The sequence below is a fragment of the Psammomys obesus genome, unplaced genomic scaffold, assembly GCF_907164565.1.
Source record: "Psammomys obesus unplaced genomic scaffold, mPsaObe1.curated_primary_1811, whole genome shotgun sequence".
Lineage (NCBI taxonomy): Eukaryota > Metazoa > Chordata > Mammalia > Rodentia > Muridae > Psammomys > Psammomys obesus.
Genome location: NW_026590707.1, coordinates 3699702 through 3709925, shown reverse-complemented (window position 1 = coordinate 3709925; position 10224 = coordinate 3699702). Strand labels below are relative to the sequence as shown.

General features: G+C 37.2%; 1 non-coding gene across 1 annotated transcript; it reads right to left on the bottom strand.

The window, feature by feature from the left end:
- Positions 1 to 556: 556 nt before the first annotated feature.
- Positions 557 to 661, bottom strand: LOC129678052 (U6 spliceosomal RNA). The gene has a single exon (XR_008720312.1). It is a non-coding gene; the product is annotated as a U6 spliceosomal RNA (small nuclear RNA).
- Between the last annotated feature and the right edge of the window lie 9563 nt (positions 662 to 10224).

Sequence of the window (10224 nt, the reverse complement as noted above, 5' to 3'; positions counted from 1 at the left end):
AAAATTACCTCTTGTGAAGGGTGCATGGGTTTTGTTAGCTGGAAAACATCCTTGTGTGGATTCTGAAAAGGGATAAATAGAAGCCCACATGCTTTTTTGCATTGCTATGCTTTGCAACAGTTTGGATGCTTCGCTGGTCTTCACAGAAAGAAACGCTCCAGAGAACTAGGCCTGCTGCATTGGCAGAGTTTTTCCAGTTTGGCAGATTCATGCCATTTGGGTGGAGGCTAGCCATTTCTACTGAACTGTTCTTTCTTTTGAATTACTCCTTTTCTACTGAATCATTTTGACTCATGTTGCTGCTACTGCTTTGCTGTTTGACTAGACTGCTGATATCCTGATGACTGAGTTTGGTAATCCCCAAAGAACTCATTTACCTTTATCAGCAAGAAGTAGAAAATAAGAGATCTATAGCCCAGTTCCCTATTAATCTCCTACTTAAGCTCAAGGTTGGAATGGAGGTAAACTCGGTTAAGTAGTTGTTTGAAAAATATAAGCCTACAATAGTCAGTCACAAAGCAAACCTCAACAGATACAAGAAAATTGAAATAATGCCTCATTTTATCAGACCATTGTGAATTTGCGTGTCATCCTTGCCCAGGGGCCATGCTAATCTTCTCTGTATCGTTCCAATTTCAGTATATGTGCTGCCAATTAAAACTGGACTTCTATAATAACAACAGAAATAATAGAAAACCTACAAATGCGTGGAAACTGAACAACTCTTTACTCAATGACCACTGGGTCATGGAGGAAATAAAAGATTAAAGATGGTTAATTTTATATCAACTTGACACAACAAACTAGAGTCATTTGGGAAGAATGACTCTCAATTGAAAAAAAAAATGCCTCCACGAGATGGGCCTATAGGCAAGTCTATAGAGCATTTTCTTAACTTGTGAGTGATATGGGAGTGCCCAGGCCATTGTGGCAGCGCCACTATATGTTAGTCATGCTGGGTTGTCTAAGAAAGCAGGCTGAGAAAGCCACAGAAAACAAGCTAGTCAAGAGTCCTCCCCCCTGCTTCCTGCTTCTAAGTCCTGCCCTGACTACCTTTGATGCTAGACTGTGATTGAGACATGTAAGATAAGCAAACCCTTTCCACTTCAAGTTATTGTGATCATGTGTTTTATCATGGCAATGGAAACCCTGGATCTTCTTTTCTCTTTTCTCAGCAGAATCATTCCTTCTCTATTTTAAAATTTCTTGGAGATGACCTGGAACCCCTGCACAGGTGTAGCCCATGGCAGTTCAGTGTCCAAGTGGGTTACATAGTAATGGGAAGAGGGACTGTTTCTGACATAATCTGATTGGCCTGCTAGTTGATCACTTCCCCCTGAGGGGGGAGCAGCCTTACCAGGCCACAGTAGAGGACAATGCTGCCACTTTTGATGAGAACTCATAGACTAAGATCAGAAAGAAGAGGAGAATCTCCCCTATCAGTGGACTTGGGGAGTGGCATGCATGCAGAAAGGGGAGGGAGGGTGGGATCGGGAGGGAAGGAGGGAGGGGCTTATGGGGGAATACAAAATGAATAAAGTGTAATTAATAAAAAATTAAAAAAAATTCTTGAATATGACTATAATTTGAAGAGACAAGTTGACTTGAAGTTCTTGTTATACTAGGCTTTTATTTGCTTGGTTAAAGTTATACCAAGATACTTTATATTATTTTGACTATAATTGTATTATGTACTCTTTCATTTAAAGCTATGGCTAGAGTTTCAATGCATTTGGACAAATTTTTTAACTACCTTAGTTCTGTTTGGGAACTCCCCCCACCATGAAGGTTCTGATCTTATAAGTTTAACTCTTTAAAAGATTTAAGTGCTTGTGTATCTTTGTTTATACTCTGCATCTATCTTAAAGATCTTTCTACAGAATAAATGTGCTTCTGTTCATATCTTCAGCACCAAGTATGAGACTGTCAGTCCATTAGCTGTTGGCTCTTACTATTGCAACCTTTGCTTTCATTTTTATATCTTATATTGCAGCTTTAGCTGTTGATGGAACATGGTCCAAGAATGGAGTTGAGTGAGGGAAATTCTGAATGATTCTGAGGAAATTCCAAGAAAACAAGACAAAAGTCTTGTGACCTCAGTTTTTTCAAATACAAGAAATTTTTCTTGGAATGTACTTTTGTGCCCCTCCTACATGTAGCAGATAGAAGAAAGTTTAGTTTAGATATTCATTATAACTGGCTATTGCTATTTGTTTGCATGCCTCTATGGAAAAATATGTTTTTGCCACACGAAGCTGTTCTTGTGATGATGTATGGTTTGAACTTATGAGAACTTTACTCATGTGATTTTTTTAACCCTTAGAGTACAAACTGTCTAATGCTCTGAATAAATTTGATTATTGCATGAGACTTGAATCTGCCCCATTTTTAGGCTCTGTTTTCCCAGGTCCAATTACCAAGTAGAATGATAAAATAAGCTCCTTGAGGATTTGAGTGCACTTGGTAGTTTTATCTTTTTTTTTACATACTAATCTTATGCATGAAAATTTACTGTATATCTTTTAGTGACTTTTTCAAATATGGTTTCTTTCATGATGATTGGTAGAAATATTGTCATTTTGTTGATGTTACCACTTTTTATACTCCAACGTTCAGATATTATTTAAATATATATGTAAATTCTTTTCATAGTTTTCCTTTTTTATGTTACTTTACATTGATTTGTTTCATATGCAGAGAGGCATGTGTAACACAGTGTGCATAGGAATATCAGAGGGCAAAATATCATGTGGGTCTCAGAGATCATATTTAGGTGGTCAGCAAGTGCCTTTACTTTTAAGCCATCACTCTAGACCACATAATAGCAATTTATTTATTTATCTATCACTGTCAAGCTTTACATTTATTTAATTCTACAAGAGGTAATGAAGTGATTTTCTATTATATCTCTATTGTGATTCTATACATGATACACTTAAAAACAATTAACAGTGTGAGCCTGTGTTGCATTTTTTATCTTTCTTGAATTATTTACCCAATCTTTTCTTTCTTTGTTCTCTCAAACCAACCTTTCAATCATACTAGTTAAATTTTTCTGACTCCACATAGGTAGAATTATGTACATCATCAACCAGGCTTCTGTTAGTTTTATATGTGTGACTTCTACTTTACTCAATTTTTTTTTCTGAGAAGCCAAGGCTGGCTACCTCTCCCATTAGCACCTCTTATCTTAAAAATGAGAAATATCTACTAGATATATGATAAATTAATAATTTAACAAAGATTTTAGGCACTTTTCTAATGGGATTTTACTTGCAGTTTTATGTGTTCGATATTTAACAACAATAACAATCACTTTTAAAAGAGTATTATTTTAAAGAAAATCCTCCCACCGCATAAGAATCAAAACAGTAAGTATGTAGAACAAAGAAAAATATTAAAAGCTGCAAAGGAAAAAGGCCAAGTAACATATAATGGCAAACACATCAGAATTACACCTGACTTCTCTACAGAGACTATGAAAGCCAGAAGGGCCTGGGTGGAAATCATGCAGTCCCTATGAGAACACAGATGTCAGCCCAGAATACTATACCCAGAAAAACTCTCAGTCATCATAGATAGAGAAAACAAGATATTCAACAACAAAAACAAATTTAAACATTACCTACCCACAAATCCAGCATTACAGAAGATATTAGAAGAAAAAAAAATATAACCCAGGAAAGTTAACTACTGTCAGGTAAACACAGGAAATAAATAACTTCACCCAGCAAAACTAAAAGTAGCCAAGCACACAAACACATGACCACAACTAACATCAAAATCAAAGGATCTAACAGCCACTTGTCATTAATCTTTCTCGACATCAATGAACTCAACTGTCCAATAAAAACACACAGACTCACAGAATGGATGTGTAAACAAGACCCAACAATCTGCTGCATACAAGAAACACACCTAAGTCACAAAGAGAGACGTTACCTGAGAGTAAATGGCTGGAGGATGGTCTTCCAAGCAAATGGATCCAAGAAGCAAGCAGGAATAGCCATTCTAATATCTAATAAAATAGATTTTCAACCAAAATTAATCAAAAGAGATGGGGAAGGCCACTTTATAATCATCAAAGGAAACTTCAACCAAGAAGACATCACAATTCTGAACATCTATGCCCCAAATACTAGAGCACCCACATTTGTAAAAGAAACATTAGAAAATCTTAAACCACACATAGATGCCCACACATTAATAATGGGAGACTTCAACACCACACTCTCAACAAAGGACAAGTCAACAAAACAGAAATTAAACAAAGAAACAATGACTTTAACAAGGTCATGAATCAAATGGACCTAACAGACATCTACAAAACCTTTTGCCCAAACACAAAAGAATTTACCTTCTTCTCAGCACATTATTGAACCTTCTCCAAAATAGACCATTTAGTTGGTCACAAAGCAAGCCTCAACAAATACAAGATGATTGAAATAATCCCTTGTATCCTATCTGACCATCATGGACTAAAGCTGGACCTCAACAACAAGAGAAATGGCAAAAAGGCTACACACACACATGGAAACTGAACAACTCACTACTCAATGAGAGCTGGGTCAGGGGAGAAATAAAAAAATTAAAGACTTCCTAGAATTCAATGAAAATGAAGGTACAAAATACCCAAAATTATCGGACACAATGAAAGCAGTGCTAAGAGGAAAGTTCAATAGCTCTAAGTGCCTTCAAAAAGAAATTCGAAACATCTCATACAAGCAACTTAATGGCTCACTTAAAAGCCTTAGGGGAAAAAAAAGAAGAAGCAGACACACCAAAGTGGAGTGGACGGATGGAATTAATCAAACTCAGGGCTGAAATCAATCAATTAGAAACAAATAAAACAATTCAAAGAATCAATGAAACCAAGAGCTGGTTCTTTGAGAAAATCAACAAGATAGACAAACCCTTCCTGATCATGATTTTTTTTCCCCCTTACTCCTTTGCTGGTTATGTGTAGTATCATAATTCTTAATGCATGAAGCAGTTTTAGGTATGTATGTGGGTTGATTCTACCCTCAGTAAGGCAACCATTAAATAGCTGGCAGTGGGGAGACTTAGGGGGCTCCCTTTGCTTTGGGCTGCTAACTAGCTCTGCCACTTGCTGGTTAACATGTGCATTGGGCTGCAGCCTCCTGTAAAGTGTGTATGGATTGTGTTGCTGCATGCTGATAAGCTTGCAATTTGAGTTATGTTGTGCTATGGTATGTTTTTTGAGCCTTACCAAATATCTTAGAAATTTAATTATACTGGACATATGAATAGTAGCCATCTAGAAGCAGAAGTATAAGATTTGAAGTCTTGTTTAAGGTGGTCCTAGGTCATGGATTTTGACAGATCTATCTAAGCATCTCAGTTGCAGCATTAGCCATCACTTCTTACAGGCCTGTAAACAACTTTTACTCTGTGACTGTTGGTTGCCCAGAACATGCTGGTGAGGCTGTAGAGCAAGAGGAACACTCCTTCATTGCTGATGGGAGTGAAAACATACAGAATCTCTCTGGAAATCAAACAGACACTTTCTCAGAATATTGGGAATAGTTCTACCTCAAGACCCAATTATGCCACTCCTGGGCATACACCCAAAAGATGATCCACCATCCAACAAGGACACTTGCTCAATTCTGTTCATAGCAGCTTTATTTGTAATAGTCAGAAACTGGCAACCCAGATGTCCCTCAACTGAAGAATGGATAGAGAAACTGTGGTACATTTACTCGGCAGGATGCTACTCAACTATTAAAAACAAGGGCATCATGTAATTTGTGGGCAAATGGGTGGGACTAGAAAAGATCATCCTGAGTGAGTTAAGCCAGAACTAGAAATGTGCAAGTGATATGTACATAAAGTGGATATTTGCCATAATAGTAGAGGATTACCATGCTACAATTCACACACTGAAAGAAGCTGAGTATCAAAAAGCCTGAAGGAGGAAGCTTGAATCTCACTCAGAAGTGGAAATAGAATGGATGTCGGAAGTGAATGACTAGAGGGAATTGGTGTTCTTCAAACAGGCACTGACACTGACATGGGCCCATTAATCTGTTTGCTTACTTTACAAAGACTATTACTATGCTATGTGTGAAGCCCACATTTTTAACCTCAGAATTTACTAGAACGCTGTAAACCTTAGCATAGCCCTGTCCTTGTTACTATAGACACCTTGATCTTTAAGATTTGTGGAAATAGCGTTCTCATAGCCCACACTTAGACTCTTATGAAAAGTTATCTTGAATGCCTTTGGGCTCTGTTGATTTTTGCAGCTTATCAACCCAACAAGTGGTAATTAAAACCCAATTCTATCATAGGATTCTTGAATTTAGTAGTTCAGTGTTCAGGATGGCAGAATTTTTAACCCTTTTGGTAGTGCTTAGATACTTTCCAGAGGGCAAGACTTACAAATATAAAGAAAGCAGAGAGAGAACTCCCCCATTCTCATAATATATGCATGAATGCCAAACCAAAGCAGAACAAAAGGAAAACATCACCATCACCAACAAATCTGTTTGTTCAACAGGAGGAAATGATTCCTGATTTGACCAAAATGGAAACTGAAGTTTTCCATTCAGGAATACTAAAAGAATTTATGCAAAATAAAGACTGAAAGTGCTTATTGGCTATTGTGCCTCTACATATAGCTTCTAAATTAATATCTGGTGAAGCTTAAGGTTCAAGTAAAAGTTATTTCTGGGGATCCAGTAAATTTAAACAAAGTTTCTCCTATATGTTTAGAGGAGTTACTTGCCTCACCTTAATTGTAGAAATACTTCGATGCCTGGCCTGAACTCTTCATGACCATAGCAATCCATATGCTAAAGTATCTCAAAATGAGCATACATATTTTGACCTAGTGCATAATGAATGAAACTGAGTATTTGAACCTTACAATTAACTAAATAACACCTGCCCTCATGGCTGTTTTCTCCACCTGTACCATTAATAGTTAAGACATTACCATGTTTTGTCTTTCTAGTTCTGGGATTACCTCATTCAGGATGATCTTTTCTAGTTCCATCCATTTACCTGCATATTTTATGATGTCTTTAATTTTAACAGACGAAAATACTCCATTGTGTAAATGTACCACAGTTTCTTTATCCATTCTTTAACTGAGGGATATCTAAGTTGTTTAGGTTCTGGCTATTACAAATAAAGCTGTTATGAACATAGTTAAGCAAATGTTCTTGTGGTAGGATGGAACATCCTTTGGGTGTACTCCCAGGAGTGGTATAGCTAGGTCTTGAGGTAGATTGATGCCCACATTTCTTTTAATTTTAATTTTATTTTTTATTTTTTTTTTGTATTTTATTTTTTTCTTATCAGTTACATTTTATTAACTCTGTACCCCAGCCGTGTCCTGATCCCTCATTCCCTCCCAGTCCCTTCCTCCCTCCCTCCTCTCCACCGTGCCCCTTGCCAAGTCCACTGATAGGGGGGACCTCCTCCCCATTCATCTGATCCTGTTTTATCAGGTATCTTCAGGACTGGCTGCAAAGCTCTCCTCTGTGGCCTTCACAATTTATTCACTATGTATCTCGATTGAAGCCCCTCTGTCAACTCTCCCCAGTCCCACCCTCATTCCTGCTTTTCCCCATCCCCTTTCCCATAGTCCACTGAAAGGGGGAGTTCTCCACTACTGGCATCTGACCATAGCTTCTTATGTCTCATCAGGACTGCCTGGATCACCTTCCTTGATGGCCTGTCAAGGCTCCATCATCAAGGCCAAGTGATCAAAGAACAATCAACTGAGTTCATAATAGAGGCAGCTCCTGCTCCCCTCACTCAGAGATCCACACGGAGAATGAGCTGCCAATCAGCCACATCTGAGTAGGGGCTCTTCATGTATGGTCCTCCATTGGTGCATTAGTCTCTGCAGGACCCCCTGGGCTTAGATCTTTTAGTTGTGTTGGTCTCCTTTTGTGGCTCCTATCCACTCCATGTCACTCTATTCCCCTACCCCCTTTCTTCCTCCATAAGCCTCCCTGCTCTCTGCCCAAAGATTGGCTGTGAGTCTCAGCATCCCAATTTTTTGAGAAACAGTTGTGTTGATTTCCTTAGTGGCTGTACAAATTTGCACTCCCACCAACAATGGAGGAGTGTTCTCCTTGCTTCACATCCTCGAAAGCATGAGCTGTTACTTGTGTTTTTTATATTAGCCATTCCAGGTAGAAGATGGAATCTCAGAGTCATTTTGATTTGCCTTTCTCTGATGGCTAAGATGTTAAACATTTCTTTAACTATTCCTTGGCCACTAAAGATTCTTCTGTTGAGAATTTTCTGTTTAGATCTGTATCCCATTTTTAATTGATTATTTGGTGTGTTGATGTTTAGGTTTTTGAGTTCTTAATATACTTTGGATATTAGCCCCCTGTAAGATGTAGAATTGGTGAAAACTTTTCCAATTCTGTGTACTGCTATTTTGTTCAGTTGATGGTGTCCTTTGCCTTGAAGAATCTTTTCAGTTTCCTGAGCTTTTGTTTATTAATTGTCGATCTTGATACTTGTGCTAATGGTATTCTGATCAGAAAGTTGTCTCCTGTGCCAGTGTGTTCAAAGATATTCCTCACTTTCTCTTCTACAAGGTTTAGTGTATCTGGTATTATGTTGAGGTCTTTGATCCACTCTGACTTTTGTGTGTGTGTGTGTGTGTGTGTGTGTGTGTGTGTGTGTGCAGGGTGATAGTGTATGGATCTATTTGCATTCTTCTGTATGATGACGTCCAATTATACCAGCACCATTTGCTGAAGATGTTTTCTTTTTTTTCCCCCACTGTGTCTTCCTGGATCCTTTATAAAAAAGTCAGGTGCCTATGAGTGTGTGGATTTATGCCTGACCCTTTATTTGATTTAATTTCATTTGTTAAACTGTCTGGTTTATGGCAATACTACACAGTTTTTATTATTATAACTCTGTAGTACAGCATAGAATGAGAGATGGTAATACCTCTGGAAGTTCTTTTATTGTACAAGACTTATTATACAGTCTCTTTTAGTCACTTCTTCTATTTCTTTACAGGGTTTAGGTCTATTTAAATTGTTTATATGATCTTGATTTAATTTTGGTGAGTGCTATAATCAAGAAAATTGTCTATTTCTTTTAGATTTACCAGTTTTGTGGAGTACAGATTTTTGAAGTATGATATGGTGATTCTATGGATTTCTTTGATGTCTGTCATTATCTCCTTTTTGTTTCTGATTTTGTTGTTTTGGATATTGTCTCTCTGCCTTTTAGTTAGTTTGGCTAAGGGCTTGTATATCTTGCTGATTTTCTCGAAAAAATCAATTCTTTCTTTTATTGATTCTTTGTATTGTTCTCTTTGTTTCTGTTATATTGATTTCAGACCTGAATTTGATTGTTTCCTGCCATCTATTCTTCTTGGGTATATTTTCTTCTCTTGGGGGTGCTGTTAAGTCAGTAGTATGAGATCTTTCCAATTTCTTTATAAAAACACTTAGTGCTATGAACTTTCCTCTTAACGCTGCTTTCAGTGTGTCCCATAAGTTGTGTATTCATGTTCATTGACTTCTATGAAGTCGTTAATTTCTTTCTTTATTTTCTCCTTGACCCAGTCAGTTATCATTCAGTAGAGAGTTGTTCAGTTTCCATGAATTTGTAAGTTTCTGCTGTTTCTGTTTTTTGGTGAAATCTAGCTTTAATCCTGGGTGGTCTGGTAGGATGCTGGGGATTATTTCAAATTTCTTGTACCTATTGAGACTTGCTTTATATTTGAGTATGTGGTCTGTTTTGGAGAAAGTTCCATGAAGTACTGAGAGGAAAGTATATTCTTTTGTGTTTGGGTGATATTCTGCAATTATCTGTTAGATCTGTTTCATAATGTGTGTTAGCTTCAGTATTTCTCTGTTTACTTTTTGCCTGGATAACTTGTCTTTTGATGAGAGCAAGGTATTGAAGTCTCCCACAATTTGTGTGTGAGGATCAATATGTAGTGGTGTTTCTTTTACAAAGGTAGGTGCCCTTGTACATGGGCCTAGATGTTAAGAATTGAAATGCCATCTGTGTAGATTTTCCTATTGATAAGTATGTAGTTTTTTTCTCCACATCTTTACTTTACTTTTGTTTTAAGGTCTGTTTTGTTAGATTTTAAAACAGCTACATACATCAGCTTTCCTCTTAGGTACATTTGTTTGGAATATATATCTATGTCTATATCTAGATAGATAGATAGATAGATAGATAGATAGATAGATAGATAGATAG